Genomic DNA, 22698 nt, shown 5'->3' with positions numbered 1-22698 from the left:
TGTCATTTTAGCCAAGTAGGTGGTATGTCATTTTACCCGGAATGAAGACGAATAAGAAGTAGTGTTTGTAGGACCTAACCTCTTTATGAATTTGGATATTGTAATGCTTTTTATAGTAGGAAATATTCATGTTTTCAGTCATGAACATTATTTCATTAATATCTGAATTTTAAAGACAAAAATACATAACATACCTCATCACCGATTAGCCTTACATCTGTCGTATGAAAAGTCATGGAGCATTTGATATCGGATTATATTCGTCATGTCATGTTCTAAATGCGAAAGACTGGTTTTACAACCGCCAGCATGGTTTTAGGGAAGGCTTCTCATGTGATAGTCAAATTACGTCGCTGGTTCAGGATCTAGCTGAAGAGGTAGATAGAGGCGGAAGTGCAGTTGCGATTGATTTTTCGAAAGCATTTCATTTGGTGCCACATGACATATTAGTAGATAAGTTAAGTAGGCTAGGAATAGATAATAGAGTGGTGCTATGGATCCAAGAATTCTTAAAAGGTAGAACTCAGAGAGTTAGAGTAGGTCATGAAATATTGGAAATTAGAAATATAAGTTCAGGGGTGCCTCAGGGTAGCGTTCTGGGTCCATTACTCTTTATAATATACTTAAATGACCTATGCCAGAATATTACATCAAATGTGAGGCTATTTGCAGACGACTGCATTATCTATAGAAAGATTAGAAATAATTCAGATGTAGATGCTATTCAAACAGACTTGAATAAAATTTATAACTGGGCGTTAGAGCATAGGATGAAAATAAATGGTTCTAAAAGTATATCTATAATATTTTGTAAAACCCGAGAGGAAACTAGTCTTAATTACGAATTCAGTGGTGTTGCAATTCCTCAAGAATAATGTTGTAAATACCTAGGAGTGTATTTAAACTCCAAACTTTCTTGGGGAGAGCATGTTGATAATGTTACGGGTAAAGCATGGAGGGCACTTCACTTTATTATGAGAATCTTGAGAAAGGCTAGCCCCAAATCGAGGGAAATAGCATATCTAACGTTAGTGCGACCGTTAATGGAATACGGAACTACATGTTGGGATCCCTATAGAATATATCAGAAAAATTCCTTAGAAATAATCCACTATAGGGCAGCTAAATTTGTTAAAGGTAAAAGAGAAGGTGGAAACGATACAATAAAAGAACTTAAATGGGATACTTTGGAAAACAGACGTAGGAAAACTAGAATAACATCATTGTATAGAGCACATCTAGGTCAGAAAGCATGGGTAGACATAACGGCTCGGTTAGAAAAGCCAACGTACTATTGTAGGAACGATCATGACTTTAAAATCAAATGTAGGAAACAGAAAACGGATGTAGGTATATTCTCATTTTTAAATAGAACTATAAATGATTGGAATGACCTACCTGCAGCGGTCTTTGAGGGCTGTCCTTCCTTGAGGATATTCAAGAATAACTTAAAAAGTTGTGTATAAAGTGCAAATTAAAATTAAGGTGATATTCAACATTTCATATTTTAAGGTGACATGTATTTACCTAGGCTGACGAGTTTACTTCCTTGGTTTGAATTGTGAATTATTTAAAAATAACGTGCAAGAGGGCCTTAGACTAGTAATGTTTAGTTTAAATGTAGTTCTGTTTATAAGTATGCATAAGGATGTAAATATTTGACATTATTTGAACTGCTGTATCAGTGAAGCGAAGTGAGTCAGTGAAGTTATGGTTTTACAGTGCAGTGAACAGATCCGATCAGTGATAATTTATAGCGTCAATGAAATGTGTTCTATAGTGTCAGTGAAATGTGTTACAGAGTGTCAGTGAAATGTGTGCTAAAGTGTCAGTGAAATGCGTCATAGTGCCACTACAGGGAATGAGATCAGAGTAAAGTGAAAGACTATTGAAACTTATGTAGAACCTATACATAATTATGTAGGTTGTATTGTAAAATTAGGTATTTTATTTATCTTTTATTATTATTGTGTTAAATTGTATTGTGTATTCTTATTGTATTGTGTATAAAATTGTATATGTGTTGTAAAATTGTATTGTGTATTGTAAATTTTATTGTGTATTGCTTATCATTTTATTGTGTATTGTTTATATTGTATATACCACTGCCACCGGGTGCTTGCCCACTTGCAGTGTAAAGAAATACATACATAGAACAATACTATATCGTCTTGCACTTTTTTCTTTTAGTTGCACCTGCTTCACCAAAAAGCGCCTTCGCTTGCCTAACTCCCCTCTAAGTACTGAGGTTGAAAACCATCTCAATTGGCTGAAATAGAGCAATGAAAATTGACTTTTGTTTCAAAATCCCCTATAGAAAGTAAAACTTACAAAATTGTTACATTCAAAATCTCTATCAACAAAAGGGCCAATCGGAGATGAGGATACGGTTACGTGCCAATATGGAATCATGCATTTATTGTAGCTTAAATGCTGTCCTATTGCGAACGTAGTTGTGTTTTCCGTTGAAAATCACAGTAAAACATGACAGAATGCAATGGACATGCATCTCTTGTCCCACCTAATAGATCCAGAAAGCGATAGAGACAAACAGAAAGCTGGAAAGGAAACGGAATGCACCATGAAAGGTAATTAAATGTATCCCTTTAACATAGCCTCCAAGTTTCTTTACGTTCTTTTTATGTACTATTATTGCAGTCAATATCGTTACGTTAATTATTTATTTGACATTTTAATTGTTACAGGTATTCTCCCACAGTTTCCAAACTAAGCACAAGACGATAATATTACAATGTACAACATTACGAGTGACTGTTATAATAATATATTATTCAAATATACCAAGTACATATATTTCCGTGCAAGAATTCTGCGTTATCATATGATGAACGATGGGTGGAGCGGAGAAAAACTCTTTCCGGCACCGACACTGGAACCCGGGTTTTCAGCTCTACATGCTGACGCTTTATCCACTAAGCCACATCGGATTCCAGGTGCGATGACGGATTGAATCCTCTCAGTTTAAGTTCCACTTCATACTTTCCCTTTAATGGCCAACCCTCATGCACTGTGTCACAGATGTGTGAGAATAGCACAATGTCCAACACACTATGTCCAGAGGTGCACTCGTGAACGCCGTCTTAAATCACTAAGCGATTATTTACGCATATCATATTATTGTGGTGTAGGCTACCGAAGTACATATGATATTCCAGTGCAGGAATTCTGCGTTATCATATGATGAAGGGAATACTTGTTGAAAAGAATACAGATAAATAAAGGTCAATACATACATACATACATACATACATACATACATACATACATACATACATACATACATACGTACACACGTACACACGTACATACGTACACTCTTAGATAAAAAAAATGACCGGGCTCCAGATTCTATGTCCGATTCGGAAGATTTCGAGTGCATTCGTTAGAGCATGATATACACGCGGACGAATTTCTTCTGTCGTAAATGTTTCCAACACTCCACTGCCACCACTATGTGATGATTACATAACATGCTTCTTAACGAGTCATCGTTTCTCTCGCATAGCGTAGTCGGTAACATTGTGGTCTTGTATTCGAAAGGTTTCTAGTTGGAATCTTAGTCTTGTTTTTTTCATTCTCATTTTTTTACTTCTTGTATACTGATAATAACCAGTATTGTGACATATTTAACAGAAAGTTAATATTTACAAAGGGCAAGTTAGATACATAATAGCAATCCTTTCCCTTGTATCTTGTATTTAAAGAGACTAAACGAAATCTTCTCGGATAGGAATAAACAAAAATAAACCTCAAGTAAATGAAATCCTTCTCGGATAGGAATAAACAAACATCATCTTTTTCCTTCTATTAAACAAAATAAAGAAATATATCTCGGAGACCAATAAACAAAAATCAAACTAGACAAATATTCAATACCGGGTATGTAATCCCTCCGCATCTATAACCGCCTGCATCTGGGTACACGATCTTGAATTGCCTACACAAGAAGCTAGACTGTTACCGTGGAGCTATCACAAAGCAGATATGTAACGGCACTATTTACGAGTGTAGCCAATATCTAGAACGCATTGGTTTTGTCTTTAACATTATTCATCTCATTTTTGCAATACTATTAATATGATGATGATAATGATGATGATTATTATTATTATTATTATTATTATTATTATTATTATTGTGTTCGTAATACTATGAATATTATTATTGTTATTATTCTGGTTGTTGCATTATTATTATTATTATTATTATTATTATTATTATTATTATTACTACTACTACTACTGCGACAGCTACTACTAATACAAAATATAGTAACTGATTAATACTCCTTATGGAGAAGGGAGAAGATCCAAGAACTGAGCATCTATTTTAATTCAAGGGTAATTAGGAAGAAGTCTCCGATATTGATGAATGTTTTTGTTTAATTTTTGAACTAATCTAAACTCCTGTGCACGTTAATAAATGTATCATTTGTTTCTAGCTAGAGAAAAAATAAAACGAAACAAATACATATACTTATATGAAGGTGGCTACGAACCCTGGTTTTCTGCGTGTGAAGTCACAGTTTTACCACGGAGCTATGACACATGCACAGTTCAAACCGTTGTTTGCCGGTATAAGAGTATGTTCTTGGATCTCGCTGGTTTCGTCCTTACTACTCTAATTCTAGTCTTGTGTATCAGGCGCACAGCCGAACGGAACTTAGACAAATTTACGCTTCAAGAGTCCGGTCATTTTTTTGTCTAAGAGTGTACATACACACGTACATACGTGCATACATACATACATACGTACGTTCATACATACATACATACATACATACATACATACATACATACATACATACATACATACATACATACATACATACATACATACATACATACATACATACATACATACATACATACATACATACATATTGTTTTATCATAATGCTTGTGGAATATTGATCACATTTTACCCATGCTTTTAGAGTCACATAATTGAAACCTATTTGATATAAACAAAAACTTATTAAAATAAGCGTTACGTGAATAGAAAGCAGTGTATGACAAATTAATATACTTATTACAACGTATATTTTTTATGAATTTTAATAGAAGTTACATAGTGTACGCTCACTTCGATGAGGTCTAGTGAGAGGCATAATGGAATCGGCCACTTGCAAAATCACATGAGTCACAGAAAATTAGTTTCGAGAAAAATAGAAAAAACTACCTATATTTAATTGACTTTCTGTTAGGTCTGTGAAATTTTGTACGTGAAGACCATACATTAGTGTGTCTGATTACAAAAACATTGTATCTGAATTATCTCATTTCATATCGACATAATTTTTTTTTTTATTTCTTGAACTGATGTTGTTTTAACAAGGACCAATAATAACAACTCCAGTACCTTGACAAAATAAGGAGTGTGTTGTTTGTTGTAGTGTGAAATACAGTTTTCAATCAATTTATATTGTTATTTATATTTCATATTTAAAGTAATTCATATCATTCACGAATTAAATCCAAAATATCGTACCCCATTAAAAAAAGTTATTCACGTGTAATTAATTTTCATTCCAGTGTGTCACATGTTTAATGGCAATGTACGAGTACAGATATATCTTTAGTTCATAACAAGAAAATAACATAAATTGCATATTATCCATCCAAAAAATACGGCATTTCTTGCTTTGGGACCTCTCTTCGAGGACTTTTTCTTTTTATAACATGCACTTATACAAGTCCTTGAAGATACACAGGTACACACCGTGTTCATTTTTGCTTTCATATGACGTAGTTTTATTAAAATGTCTATTCTATCTGGTACAGGTACTTTCATAGAACACTGTTGGTTATTTTTTCTTCTACAGAACTCTTGGAACTACACTCACTGTCCAACACCTTGACAAAGAAATGCATGATAGTGAATGCGTCATCGCTGCACATGCATTAAAATCACATGAGTCCGGTACTGATGTGATTTTGAAAGAACTCAATATTTTAAAATGTTATAGAATGTTTAGTAATGATCGGACTCATGTTGTTTTGACTGGAAATGATGCATCTGTTCATAGTGCTTCCTATAGTACCGGTAACGCATTTTCGTAAAAGTGTGGACTCATGTAGTTTTACAAATGACCGATTCAATGGTCGGAAGATGTTGTTGACGTAAGAGTAGATATCTGCTCACTCAATACTTCCTTAAAAATGTAAGTGCCTATTAGCCTCACCCTCGAAATTCCTCCTCAGACACAAACAGCTGGAGCATTGTGCTCTTCTTCAAAGAGAAGTTTGGAATTAACGTCAGACCAGTGAAAACGGTTGTGGCGGTTAATATGTCCATTCAGCTTAAAAGTTGCCTCGTCTATCCATAGCATTGACTGCCAAAGCTTCGGATCTGCTGCTTTACGGATTACAAATGCCTCACTAAACTAAAATCGTTTGTCATAACCATCTCCATTCAGTGCGTGAAGTAACTTTGGACCATGTATTTTGAAGTGGATGTTCTATAAGAGTCTCTGAAGCTTCCTACGGAGTATGTCCAAATCTGTAGATGCACTCCCGATGGATTTACGAGAACTTCCTAAAAAATTCCTGGGCAACCAATTGTGTGTTCCGTTCAGTACGGGCAGTACATGGCCGTCCAGAACTCGGTGCATCTTTAATGCTTCCTATTCTTTCAAATTTCCCAAATGTTACGGATGGTAACAGAAAATGTTTCATAAAAATCATTATGAACTCTGGTAGTCTCTCTGTACAAACATGAAGCAAGCATAAGGTCTCATTGGTTTTCAACAAACTCGGTTATTTTAGTTTATATGTTTCATTTCTACTTATTGTTCAATGCCTATGGAGTAAGAGGAATGTTGCAATATCTTCACTTCACCTTTCATGTTCGAACATTGCATGACTATAATGAATATTACAAGAAATAACGACAACCAGGAAATTACTATTCAAAACAAAAAAGAATGTAAAGACATATTAAAATAGGCTATAATTTGAAAAACAACGCCAGCAGAAATATCAGAGAAAGACATAGTTAATAACGAAAATAAAATGAAAATGATTAAATAATTATTGGTGGTCTTTCATTCCTTGAGCGAATAATGTGGATTATATATTACTTTAGATATGTTTTATAAATATCAAATTCGGAAACATCTAACCAACGCTAATAACACATTTAGAATAGAGTTTCCCTTTCTTAATAATATAATCGTGTTAATATGATGTCTATCATTCCAATTGTCTTCACTGGTCTGACGTCAATTCTAACCTTGTCCTTGAATAAGAGCTCAATTCGCCAGGTGTTTATGTCTGGGGAGGAATTTCAAAGGTAGGCTAATAGGCACTTACACTTTTAAAGGAACTAGTACCTCAGCTGATTATTTAAATATACTTTAGGACTCTATGTTGCAAGAGCTGGAAAACCATCACGATTTTTCACTTGATTTGTTAATCTGGTAACAAGATGGAGCTCCTCCCCTATTGGGTTTAGAAGTCCATAACATTTTGACCAACACATTTACAGAGTCGATCGGACGTCGCTGGACTATCGATTGGCCAGCACGCTCGTATGACTAGGCTCCATCAGATATTTCTCTATGGAAGATAATACTGTTGTAATTAAGGAACTAGTGTAATCCTCATTACGAGCAAACGTAAATGAACTAAAACTGCTCATTGAACATCCATTTTATATTATTAATAATTATAGATCTTCCTTATTACGTACTGGCAAATCTGTTGTATGTCGTTTTACGAAATGCATTGAAAATAACGGCGGACAGTTTGAAAATCTGTAGGGAAAACTGACTTTTGGGACACCTAAACTGAGGCCATTTTATGCCCATGTTGATATACAATTTCGATTTTATCAATGAGTTTCATAATGTTTATATAGATATAATTTTGATTACTCAATATAATAATGATTTTAAGTATTAATGCGTGTGCAATGTTAAATATTTCTGCACCTTGAAAATATTAGAAGCTCTATAACAGTTACATAATTTACTAGAGATTTTTGTACAATAATTTATAATTACACATTCTACATTTCCGTAAATAGGAAGCCTAAATAATGAATACAACCTGCAATTATCTCAAGTAACAAACAATTTTACTGCGAGCAACAGGGTGAATTTCTTACTAATAATCGTCAAAATTCAAGCTAAACCATGTGTAACTGTAAGGCACCTATGAAATGATTATTCATAACAGATTTGAAGAATGTTAATATTTTGCATTTTAGAGTATTTATATTTCTATGTTCCATGCAAATACAGATCAGCAAGTCAAAATTAAAATTATTATGAACATGTCTGAAAATATTGGACTATATTTTAAATAATTCGATATTAAAATCAGAAATAGTAAAATTAAAATTAAATTGTCCGATATTTCATAAATACGCGAGAACTGATTTCTTTATTCGACAGGATTATTATTCAGTGACTTCTGTGTGATTGTATCTGGAGGAATGATTTCAATATGCATTTTCCGCTATGTTATAGGCTATATTATTCATTGTTTGTCTTAAACATACAGCTTTCGATATTTGATTAAATGTATCCCTTCCTTCGTGGTATAGTTCTTCATCCCGCTTCATGTAGAAGTAACTTCAATAACACAATATTTATTATCACATATTAATATTTTCTCAGCATTATTATACCACGATAAGATCTTATGCAACGTGAATGAAATCTGGGACAACGCGAAATAATGCTGAATTAAAGGAAGGCAGTTTTTATGAATGAACATTGGTCTGAAAAACATGGTTTTAATTTCACATAATTCTGAAGCATGAACTAAATTAAAATTGAGTTTTGGAAAAATCATGCGTAGATAATTAATTTCATAGTGCAATGTGTTGTGTACTTTAAATTGTTTTACAACTCAAAAAGAAAGGATATATTGTAGAATATCTGTGTTAAATACAAATTTGAATATAACAATATAAAGTTTGACCGAATAAGAACGCCGGATTTAATAATATAAATTAATGCAACAAAATATAAAACAGATAACAGAGCCGCTAACCCAACAAGACAACGGCGCAATGTCTCAACAATAAGTGTTGTTGTTGGATTGGCGATACTGCTACCTGTTATGTTACATCAGCGGTTCCCGAAGTGTGGGCCGCGATCCTCAGGATATTCGTGTATGGGGTTGAGAGGGTTCGCACCATGATTTACAAAATAAGTCAAGAAGTTTCCTATTAATATTTGTTTTGTATCTAGGAACATAAACATAAACGATATTAATCATAAGAATAAAAAATGTTTCAGTCGTTTTAAACTAAAAAATTATTCATGCGATTAATGTGCCTGTTTTTCAGAAAGTAGCTTGTCAAATCTGGACTCAGCAATCCATGCATACACAGTGATCTCATTTTACACTTCAAGAAAATGTCTCCTTTTATTTTGATGGTGATAATAGACGAGAAACTTATTTTGCATAAATACGAGGCCTATTTAAAAATTTAAGAACTAAGTATTTTCGCAAGCTCGAGTAATTCTTGCATTCTTTTGATCCAGAATTGGTCTACGCTATGTGAAAAAGTATAATTTAAACATTCCATCTCTAGTTACATATTTTAATGAAATTTTCCTTAATAGTTTGTGGAATTTCAGCCAGTTGAACGCAACTACCTAAAAACGGATTCACTATCTTCGTGATTGTCATAATTGTTTTGAGTTCCTTCGGGAATGTACTCAAAAAGTTGTTGGTTAAAATTGTGGAAACTTAGTTGCTTCGTTGCATGTCCCGTAAAAACGCAGTATTTACCTATTATATGTACAGTAAGGCTACGCAACTATGGTCCTAGAGCGAAACTATGGTCCAAATGCACCTTCAAACCAAAATACATTTAATGCAGCCGCTGGTGACATCTAGTGGATGTCATTTGCATTTTAATCAGTTATTATATGATGCTGTTTGTTCCAATAGGTCGCCAAAAGATCGCTACCCTTGTTGCGGTTGTGTATTCGCTGATTTCATACTAACAAGATTGTACCTGTTGCATCGTTTGATTACTTTTATTCAGATATATTACTTCAAGGTAAGCTTTAGTTTTGATGCCGTTATATTTCAAAACGTAATGTTACTGTTACGTATTTTAGATATAATTAAGTTTACTTTTTTGTAAATTTTGAGGTTAATGGCAAACAATTTAAAATTTCGTACTTTCATTTCAACTATAGTCCAAACAATTCCTTTGGCCATTCTTGAGAGCCATGTTATTTTGTTCCAGAAATTCATGATGTCGCGTGATAAAGTGTCTAGAAGGAAGTTGGGTGGGCGTGCTTACAATATGTATAGTGATCGTCAAATGGAACTATGTCTAGCTGATATAAAAAACAATGTGATTACACAGCATGAAGCTTCTAAAAATATAAAATACCGCGAAGTTCAATTATTTTGAGACTGAAGGCGATCCGACAAGGCAACGTTAGACCACCTGGTCGTCAGTGTATTTTTTTTTCTGAAACAGAAGAAGCAATGTTTATCCGCCATGCTCAAGAAATGTGCAACTTCGGATTTCCAATAACGATTTTTGATTTAAGGTGCATCGTTAAAATGTATTTAGACAAAAAAGGTGTGATTGCGGATCAATTTCACAATAATATCCGTGGAAAAACATGGGCAGACATGTTTCTGAAACGCCACAAACAAGAACTTTCTCAGAGATTCTGCAGCAATATCAAACGTGTAAGGGCTGCTGTAGATGAGGAAACGATCCAGTCATTTTTCAGTCACTTGAAAAAAGAAATAGAGGGTGTTCCAGCTCATCTGATCTACAACTACGATGACACAAACCTGGTGGATGACCCAGGCAAAAAGAAAGTCTTAATGAAACGTGGTTGTAAGTACCCAGAAGCGATCAAGAATTCAACAAAGGCAGCTATTAGTATAATGATATGTGGAAATGTTGCTGGAGATGTTTTGCCTCCATATGTCAACTACAAGTCCGAAAATTTGTGGACAACATGGACCGAGGGTGGGCCAGCACACACTCGCTACAACAGATCACACTCAGGTTGGTTCGACACAAACAGCTTTGAAGACTGGTTTTTAAATTCTGTTTTACCAGTTCTACGCAGAGAAGAAGGGAAAAAACTGCTAATAGGTGACAACTTGAGCTCACATATAAGTCTTGATGTCCTGAAATCGTGCAATGAGCATAACATTGCATTTGTGGCTCTCCCTCCAAACAGCACCCATTTGTTGCAGCCTTTAGATGTGGCCTATTGTAGGCCACTAAAATTTCAATGGCGTCAAATTCTAGATCAGTGGAAAACATCTCCTGAAGGGCAGAGATTGCCCACTATCCCACCTGAAAGCCGGTTTTAAGAAAACAGGCATTTTCCCCACTAATGCAACTCCAGTTCTGCAACGATTGCCTTCTTTCAAGAACGCTGTTGCAACAGCACATCCAGACCTTCTTGCACGATCATTTGTGCAATACCTGGAAGAGAAACGGAAGGAAGTTGTTGATCAGAGTAAGAGCAAAGGTAGAAAGAAGAGGCTCAACATTGTGGCAGGAAAGAGCATTTCTATAGAGGAATTGCATCAAATGACTTCACTTTCCACTTCAAAAGTTAAAAATGTTCCTTCAACTTCAAAGGGTAGAAAGAACAAGCCAAGAAAGAAGCTGGAATCTGACAGTGAAAGTGAAGCTGGGGAGTCTGAAATTTCTTTTGCCTCTAAGTCTTCCCTGAATCTTTTTGAGGAACTAATTGAAGATATTCCAATGGAAGACGTTCCATTGAATGGCCATGACTACATCCCAAAACCAGGTGACTTCGTAGCAGTTCAATGTGAAGGCGAATTTTGGCCGGGATGAGTCAAGTCCACCAAGAAGGATGGAGCATATATCAATTGTATGGCACGCTCTGGGCTGTCTTGGAAGTGGTCAGAGAAAGAAGACTGTATCTTCTACCCAAACAAGGACATTAAAATCCCAATAAGTCCTCCATCAAAAATGAGTACAAAGAAGGCTTCATATCGTGTGCCAGAACTAGAAGATAGATGGGGAATACCATTGACGTAAAAATATTAGTAAAAACGTTTATTTAATTGTTTCACAAAATTTATGATTTCTTATCTATGGTTTCTTCAATCTTGAGCAATGTTTTTTCGTTTAATGTTCGACTGTGTTTCATAAGTTTCTAAATTGCATTATTTTTCAAGGAAATTTACCATTTGTTTGCTTTAAACTATGTCTTTTTTACAAAGACATATGAGGATGTCATGTACTTCCAATAGAGACTCTCAGCTGTAGTCCAGTATTGATTTAGTGTGGAATTTTTCCACATGGACCAATGTCGTCAACACCATATACAACAATGGTCCAATGTTTAATAAAGAATATATTAACAAATTCTTACCTTACACTTTTTATGACTAATAGGCTTTAAAAAGAACAACCTGCACTACCTAGACACACAAACCAAAGACTGTTGAAAAATATCCTACTTCAATTAGATAAATTGTAACTTAAAATGTCATAAATGTGGACCATAGTTGCGTAGTTTTGCGGTAGCTAAATTTTCCATGAGCTCTTTAATATATTGAAAATAATCAAATATTTTTTTGTCAAAATGATATTGAACAAAAATCAAGTTTATTTTTAAACCCGTTACTTTTATCCCTGGCTGTTACAATATTAAAATCTCTGTCATGCAAAATATTATTCAAAACGTGTTCGGTCCCTTTTCATGAAAGCACTGGGCTAATAGTTTTTATTATCCACCAAACCACGGACAGAGCTTGTTTTCAAGTGACGTACACAATAACACAAACTTTTAGACAAGGATTATAGTTGTATTGAGAGAAAAGAAGTTTAAAATATGATAGAAGTCTAAAAAGAATCATATCTAATATGTATAGGATTAATGTGTGTGTGTGTGTGTGTGTGTGTGTATATATATATATATATATATATATATATATATATATACACACACACACACACACACAGACACACACTACCGGTCAAAAGTATTCGATCAGCTATGAAAACAACTGTATACTTTATTTCAATGTACAAACACATCGGAAAACTAAATAGACCAAAAAAATAAATATTTATTCTCTCTAGCATTATAATATGATAGAATATTCAAAATGAAGTTCCTGTTTAACCACAAATCCATAGTTGTGATAGGTGATCGAAAACTTTTGACAATAGTGTTCCTATATATATTATATGATCCCAAAACTCATCACACGCAGCGCCACTGTAGAAATAGTTTGTAGTACTAGAAATGATGTTTACATAATATTTCGTGCGACTGCTGCACCATAGATAATTCAATTGGTTCATACTTTAGGTAGTATCCGCTGATTTTGAGTAAAATTACCATTATTTTCGACATTACAAAGATTTCTATTTTTCAAATGGGGTTTAATACTGGTTCGGTAGTGGGGGGGGGGTCGAAAAAGAAAGTCTCGCCCAGAAGTGAGTCGCGCCTACAAAAACTTTGGGAACCAATGTGATATATGGTTTTGTTTTATTTATTCACTCTAGTAAATCCGGCATTCTTGTTGGCCACTCTATATTTCAGATGACGTAATGTACCTTATTATCAAGAAACTTATGTACATATCACATGAACTTAGTTTTAAATATATAATTTTCAGAGTCATTAACATTTTGTAATATCATGCAAAATTTACAGTTATTGCACAAACAATAGATAGTCTGTGAAGGACAGAAGATAATGGAAGCAATTGATAACTTCGCCTTCGTATGTCCTTTCAGTGGCATTACAAAAATAGCTTTGATGTCACATATTTTTGTAACATAATATTTAAAAATATATTTTTAAAGGAATACCTCCTTATGTAATTCATTACAAATGCGATGTGAACTTATATTTTACAAATATAATTTCCATTATGGCAGTGTATTTTCTAGTAACCTCTCGAAATCTTTAATAGGCTTATGTACAAGTAAAAAATTTACATCTATACACATACATAGTGTTCTACCCACGGGCAGATCTTTCGCTGCAAAGAGAGCACTCTCCAATCTTTCCTAATTTCTGACTTCCACTTTGTCCCCGCATATGATCCATATATCTTAATGTTGTCTATCATCTGATATTTTCTTCCTCCCCGAAATCTCCACCCGTTCACCATTCCTTCCAGTGCATCCTTCTCAGTGAATGATTCAACCAATTCCTTTTTCTGACCAGTCTCAGCATTATTATTTCTTCAGCCACTCTTTCCAACACAGCTACATTTCTTATTCTGTCTGTCCACATCACACGCTCCATTCTTCTCCAAATCCACATTTCAAATGCTTCTAGTCGTTTCTATTAACTTCGTCGTAGTTTCCATGTTTCTTCTCCATACAATGCTACACTCCACAGAAAGCATTTCACTAGTCTCTTCATTACTTCTTTTTCTGAGATCCGCAGAAGATGCTCCTTTTTCCATTAAAAATTTCCTTTGCCATTGCCATCTTCCTTTTTGATTTCCTGGCAACAACTTATGTTATTGCTTATACTAGAGGAAACCCGGACAAAGCGGATAAGCTAAGAATAAACAATACCACAGGCTATATTTTGGTGTTCCAGAAATTCGTGACTTTAGTTGTGACACATGTTGTCCACATATCTACAAAACAGCAATTCGTTTCTCGTACCTACGGAGAGTGATATGATTTGAGAAAGAAAATATAGTTAATTATTCGCTTTGCCCGGGTAAACGGGCAAAGCGAATAATTAACCGGGCAAAGTGAATATCCTTATAACATTTTCACCTTTCTATTTAATATCTATTCACTGATAATAAAATTAAATCAACACACAAACACCATGTTAATGAGTGTAATTGATGTATTGAATATTTCGTCAATCTCTGAAGATGCCGACATCACAGAGGTGGTTGATTCTGAGTAAGCATTAACTGTTTCTTCAGCCGCTGAAGAAGCTGGCACCGCAGAATTTGTTAAATCTGAGCCAGCTGTCGTTTCGCTGATTTCTGTCTCAAGTGGGCGATCTATAAGTTCATCTGGAGCAAACCCTTAATCAAAAAACACGTTATGGTTGTATGGCCAGGTAGGATAACCACTGATTGGAAGATTTTATTCCTTCAAGTGCTTTCTTCATGTCTTCTTCAGACCATTTGGCTTGCTCCGTCTTCCTCTTGAAAAATTAAACCAACTGAAAACACATTACGAACTTTTTAAGTAAAAATTAAGATCAGTGTTGCTGATTTATAATTTAATTAGTGTGACTTAATGCCTCCACTATGTAAAATGATCTAACACGCTTTATTACAATAGACAAATATATACAAAAGTACAGCTGACACTTATATAGTGGATAAGTTATCCACTTTGCCCTATTCACTTTGGCCGCAGACGCCACTTCGCTTTTCATTTAAGGTTATACAAACATAAACGTCAATAATCTTCTTCGAAAGTATGGCATTTTAGAACTAATTCTATCGCATATATATTACTATCACATAACAAAGAGTTTCTGCAGTACTGTATGTTGTACATATGTTTCTCTTACCTTGAAATATTTTAAGAAAACAGTCAATTTTCTTCAAGCACACGCTGACTTCTCTCACTAGCTCGAATGAAGACAAGTCAGTTCCAGCAGCAAAATATGGTAGGGATTCTTCCCCAACATAGCAGAAACCGCTACCTTTTGGGGTTTCTAAGAAATAGGCATTATTCTCTGTGCCCGGGTTATTTGTTTTGCTCGGGTCTCCCCTACTAAGCCGTTTTCCACTGTTTGAAAATGTGAACTTATTTTAATGAATGGCTCCTTGTTTTGAAGATTAGCATTCCAGGACATCGGGAAATATAGTTTTCAGTGAAAAGTCAATTTTCCAAAAAGAACATGCGTCGCTAGTTTTGAAAATTCATGAGTTTTCAGAAGGCAAACCAGACTTATATACCTCAACATTAGTATGAAGGCCATTACCTGCTGAATAGCGAACATACGAGGGGGTCAGAAGCAAAGGTGTGTAAGTACATTAAGTGTACTTAAGTTATTTGTCAAAAAAATATGGTTGAAAGTACTTAAGATTTCGTAAATTCCGTAAAATTTTTTATTTCAAATTTAGTGTGTGGTGTGGTTAAAAGATGTGTCCCTTTGCCAATAAAATTTTTAATGTTTTAGCTTGCCCTGGATGCACTTAACTCATGTTCTTAGAAATATCACTTGTATATCTTTGCTTCTCAACCTCTCATATTATATATAACTCAGAAACTCTAATATAGTAATGCCAATTGGTACATTTTCATTTGTTTAATTTTCTGATGACGCCTCCATATTGGTTACTATAAATTTGAAAACTTATTAAGAATGTTACATCATCATGAATTTATAGCTATTATACTCTGTCTTGTGATGTTTTGAGTAGAGCTGTATATTACTCGTAGTTACTAAAAAGTGTGTCACTTAAAAGATTGTCAGACCATATTTGCCATTAATATGAATTACCATTATTACTATTAGACCTCTTATTATTATTATTATTATTATTATTATTATTATTATTATTATTATTATTATTATTATTCGGAAAGTCCAGGATAAAAGAGAGGGTTTGGAATTGAACGGGTTACATCAGCTGCTTGTACATGCGGATGTCGTGAATATGTTAGGAGAAACTCCACAAACGATTAGTGAAAAAACGGGAATTTTACTTGAAGTAAGTAAAGAGAAAGATTTGGAAGTAAATCCCGAAAAGACTAAGTATATGATTATGACTCGTGACGAGAATATTGTACGAAATAGAAATATAAAAAATGGAAATTTTCCTTTGAAAGGGTGGAAAAATTCAAATGCCTGAAAGCAACAGTAACAAATATAAATGATACTCGGGAGGAAATTAAATACAGAATAAATATGGGAAATGCCTGTTATTATTCGGTTGAGAAGCTTTTATCATCCAGTCTGCTGTCAAAATATCTGAAAGTTAGAATTTATAAAGCAATTATATTACCTATTGTTCTTTATGGTTGTGAAAGTTGGACTCTCACTTTGAGAGAGAAACATAGTTTAAGAGTGTTTGAGAATAAGGTTCTTAGGAAAATACTTAGGGTTAAGAGGGATGAAGTTACAGAAGAATGGAGGAAGTTACACAACACAGAACTGCACGCATTTTATTCTTCACCTGACATAATTAGGAACATTAAATCCACACATTTGAGATGAGCAGGGCATCTAGCACGTATGGGAGAATCCAGAAATGCATATAGAGTGTTAGTTGGGAGGCCAGAGGGAAAAAGACCTTTGAGGAGGCCGAGACGTAGATGGGAAGATAATATTAATATGGATTTGAGGTAGGTGGAATATTATGATAGAGACTGGTTTAATCTTACTCAGAAAAGGGACTCATGGCGGGTTTACGTGAGGGCGGCAATGAACCTCCGAGTTCCTTAAAAGGCAGTAAGTAATTATTATTATTATTATTATTATTATTATTATTATTATTATATATTATTATTTATATTACAAATGGCACTAGTTAATCATATGATGTGGATATTTAATTATTTTAATTAATTTTTAATTCTCTAGCATATCGAAATTCTTTCTGGTTGTGCTCATTCATGGCGTTATTTGTCAACAGTATGATATTGAAACACTTGTTCAAGTTTCTGCACAACAATAGTCCTGATAGGTCTAGTCCATACTGTTTTTTAAATGGGTATTTAATTATCAGATAGACACGCATTCATACAAATATCCAAATACTACATACAGGCAACGTTTCTTCTTCAAGAAAAATTATCCGAATCGAACCCAACGTCCAGATTTGAAAGGCAACATGCTCATCATTTGATCACGGAGGCATTCTTTTGTTACTAATGACAAACAATGCTATTATAAATTGATGATATGAAAATTCATGTATTCTTATTTGGTGAAGTTGTTTGTTATCTTTACGCACTACGTTTACAACATCCAATCAATGTCTACTATGTCATACAAATGATAATTTAAATCGTTTATATTCTTATAACATCAGAATAACGTTCATTTTTTACAAAGTGAATGTATTTACACAAGTCTGAAATGTGCTAGGCCTAACGAAGAAATTTACTGAAACCATCAGCAGCCATCTTTCTCTTCTATACACTCGCTAAACAAGGGTCCAGAGTTGTATAAAAGTTAACATCGAAAATGTGCGTAATCCATATTTTCCCTTTTTCCGTTCAATGCATTATTAAATTCTCTAGTGTTTATTTGATCACCCTGCAAAATTTCGACTTGATATCTCTTTTCTAATGGTCTGGGGCGGAATATAAGTGTTGAGCTTTTTCACAGTTTAATGTTAGTTATCAGGTGATGGTTGGAAGGTTGTGTTTTTTAATTCCTACGTACATACTTCGGACTTACGGGACAACTCGATTTATTATTGTTTTAATGTTACTAATTTTTAAAATACCCAGTGATTTTTATGTGTTCAGCGATGATGTATCTTTCGGTTCAAGCAAATGTGAAAGTGACTGTGGTGAGCGATGTACCGGTAACAAACAAAGTGACGAGAAAACGAAAAATAAATTCTGGATTCAGCTATCATACCAAGAAAGGAAAATCTAAAAAATTATACTTTGAAAATTTCATTCTCAATACAAAGATGTTATTCAATCTTATTAGCTCTTACTACAGGCCAGTAAAGGGCACAACTCTAAAAGAAGGGTACAGAACCTATTTCAACTTTTGCAAGAGGACAGATTATGCTTTCAGATTAGCACGAACAATGTTTGTGTTAGAGTTTGACTGTGTCCAGAATTTAGCAAGTCCCAGATTGAATGTTACCTCTCAGTTTTATATGAGACTATTGTGGTTTTACGTCTTCAATATCCACTGTCACAATGATGACTCGAGCTTCTTTTACTATTTCCTAGAGACAAAGTCGAAAAGGGACCCTAACACAGTATGACTATATTCACAATATACGAATTCTACAAATATTGAGGAGACAGTTTCCTTCTCAGATTCAGTCAAAATAAGAACCTCACAATGGTACGTTTCTGTTCATGGTTGTCAACGAAGATGAACGTTTAAAGTTACCCATATTTTTCCAGTTCGTGATCACTCTTACAACCAGTCTGATATAGGACTTCGGTTTGTATAGCATAATAGTTAAGAGGAAAGAAAATATTTACATCGCTGCGGAATATTCACAGATTCTTCTAACCTGTAGGATGAGTCCAGCTCCACTTAAGGTGATTGAAGAAAATGAGTATATATTTGACTGGAGCCAAACTTTCACAACTCTTCAAGAATAAGAAACCCGCAACGAAAGATCAGGATTTCAAAATACAATCATATACAAAACTGAAAAATTCTTCTATTGGTATCGTGTTGCTTCAATTCTCGGTTGTTACTGTCCACATTCTTTTGGCAAGAGAACGCAGCATTTAACATATTTTTAGATGTTCAAGCTGTGCCACCAAACCCTGTGAAATCGAGGAAGGAAAATGATGTAAGGAGTTTGTACATATTCCTGTCAGAAGAACAGAAGATTTAGGTTACTTCGAAATACTCTTTGCTAAGTTTCATCAATTTACTTGACTTTTGTTGTATCTAGTAAGTTACATTTTTTCTTCAAGAATTTCCTCATGTTTTCTCTTTTACAAATAACTTTACAATTTCAAGTGTAATCCGTAATATTATTCTGAAAATATGGTTGTGCTTACAGAAAAGAAAGCATTTTACTACTTGTAATCATTTCACACGAATTTTAAAATATGATGAAACACAATGTTGACCTTAAAACAGTATAAATTTTGTGTTCGTATTCCCTGTGTAATCCTCTTTATTTCATCCTCAACAAGAAATCGCAGAAGGAAAATTGTTCTGCCGTTTTTTCACGAATAGGGTAATTGAATGGAAGAAACAGCATTGAAAGGAATAAGGATTACTGCAAAGTTATTTTATAACGACTATTTCTGCAGTGCTCGGAAAAAGTGACATAAGTCAGTTTCCACAAACCTTTTTTGATAATTTATTGACAACTTACACTGGTTTATGTTGATTTGATTTTTTTATGTGTGAATTATTGTAATGGGAGGAATACTTATGTATTTTTTTCCAAGCGATCAGATGTTCCGTAAGTTGTCAATAAATTATCAAAAAGGGTTTGTGGAAACTGACTTGTGTCACTTTTCCCAATCACTGCAGAATTCATCCTTACTGTATGCACATTTATATCAATGCAAATGTTTTTCAATTAATAAAATATTGAATAATAGCGTGAATTTCCGTTGTTTACTATGACTAAAAATATTTTATTTACACAGCTACTCAAATAATTCAAAGACATTTTCCTCAAAACTTCAATTTCTGGATTACGTCCATTTTCGATTCAACTCCTCTTATAAGAGGAGCAAACACGGGAAAGCTGTAGATGTTTGTGCTCTAATGGTGTGTAATAAGTAATGCATAAGATTAATACACTTTTTTAGATATAATTTTATATTCTAACAGTGTATAAGTCCTGTATGATATTTATACACTGTTTTTTTGCAAGGACGGTAAAAAATATTGTATTTAATTAGATTCTCAATTTTGTAATTTTCTAAATAACGGCTGTACAGAGTACAAAGACTATAGAAAATAATGGCGGACAGTAAGTGCACAAATAGACGCTCCTGCCTTAGAGGCGATTTTGAAGGTGTTGCAAACAGTAATAAAACATTGTTTGTTAGTGCATTATAAGCTAAATTCTGTTAATTCGTGTTTATAAGTGATAGAAATGCCTTCGAAGACATTCATTCAACTGCTCGACGTTTGATGAAAGAGTCGTCCCTCGCCATGTTGCAAAATACCGGCATGCTGCAAGTTGTCGGCTTAAATCCTAGACGCTGTGGTGTGAGAGCTGCAGAAGACAATCGACATGTCAATACAGAGATGAATAATAACTTCAAAACCACCCTGAATAGAGGAACAAACAAACATCTGACCTCGCGAATAAGCTCGATGATCTGAAACAATATCAGAGACGTCAATGCATCCGGATTTTCGGCATCCCTGAAGAAAGTGGGGAAAACACAGATCCCACCACGACTATAAAGGTGTCGCAACTAAAATAAAAAAATTAATTTTGAGTTACGTACGTCATTTGATGTGTTTTTTTATGCTATTTCGTCCTAGGATACTGTCATAACTTTCGGTCAAATTTACAATTTTGTAAGTGATGTTTCGGTTTTCTATTTTATACTTCTTCTCTAATATCAAGTAGAACAGTGTAGTATCAAAATTACAACAGTTTTCGTCAGTGATTCTTTTATTATTGGCAGCTTTGTAAATTAGATCCGACAATTGATTTTCTTATGCCTTCGTGTTGACGTTTTAAACAAGTGTGCCATAGTGGAAAAACTCTGTGTTGGTATTCATATTCCTATTGTGTGTTTGTATAATTGTAATAGGTCTGTCTTACAATATATGATGAATGAATAAATATATCATATCATATCATAACATATATCATATCATATCATACATCATATCATACATCATATCATACATCATATCATATCATGTCATGTCATGTCATATCATATCATATCATATCATATCATATCATATCATATCATATCATATCATATCATATCATATCATATCATATCATATCGTCATTCCAATGGTAAAGTTTCGAAACTGCAAAATCACAATTTTACAGTATGGGCAAAAAACACTTTCAATTGCATATTAAAAATCAGGTTTTATAGCTATTCGGTTGAAACCAACGCAAGACAAACTATTTTTTCGACCTCTTTATAATGATATCGCTTAGTGTAATCAATTATGAGAGCTTACGCCCTATAAAGCAGATTCGCAACTTTACTAATGTGACAGACGATATCTGTACATGTAATAGTAAAATGTGTTTTAAAACTGTTGTGTTTATTATAGCTATGAAAAACATAAAATACTGTAATTCCAATACACATTTCACTTAAAATTAGTGACCTATAATAATAATAATAATAATAATAATAATAATAATAATAATAATAATAATAATAGCTTTACTGTTAACCAAAACAGTAACATAATATTATTACAAGTGAAAAAAAATATTTTTATGTGGTATGAAAATGTCCTAAGCTAATAGTGGAAAACACGATCACTCGTCACTGTCAGATTCTTCCAACGCATCAGGTACAGGAAAGACATCACGGGCATCAGACGATGATGGTAAATTTGAGTAGAAGGAATGATAATTTCTTGGAATGAGCAAATTTGTACATAATTTTATCAGATCCCTTTTCTTCGCAGCAGAGCTGTTGAATCTGCTAGATTATGGATGTACAGACTGCGAGGATTGTGGACGGCCCCTTTTCCTCACAAATGCCAATTCTTGAAACTCCTGAGCTGTGTAGTCAGTTTTTATGAAGACAGTATCTTTTTTCTCCTTTCGATACTGTAGCCAAACTGCATCAGGGAAATTCACTTTTTCTCTTGCATTTCAGGAATTACGCCACTGAAAATATTCTTTGGTGCTATTGAAGTCTTCAAAGTCGTCATGCAGAAGGGTTGACACTTCGTAAGGTCGTGGATTTGCGCGAGCTGTTCTCATAATTTCCATTCATCCATCTGGAGTATAAATAGGGATGGCTTTTGACTTCTATTCAATTTTTGAATGAGTGGAGTCACATTCCATTTGGCTGTGGCCAGGTTCAAAAAATGCATGGTCAATAAGCTGTATGGTTGAATGATTTCTTAGA

Source organism: Periplaneta americana, chromosome 13 (genome assembly GCF_040183065.1).
Source record: "Periplaneta americana isolate PAMFEO1 chromosome 13, P.americana_PAMFEO1_priV1, whole genome shotgun sequence".
In the NCBI taxonomy this organism is placed as follows: domain Eukaryota; kingdom Metazoa; phylum Arthropoda; class Insecta; order Blattodea; family Blattidae; genus Periplaneta; species Periplaneta americana.
This window is presented reverse-complemented; position numbering follows the sequence as displayed.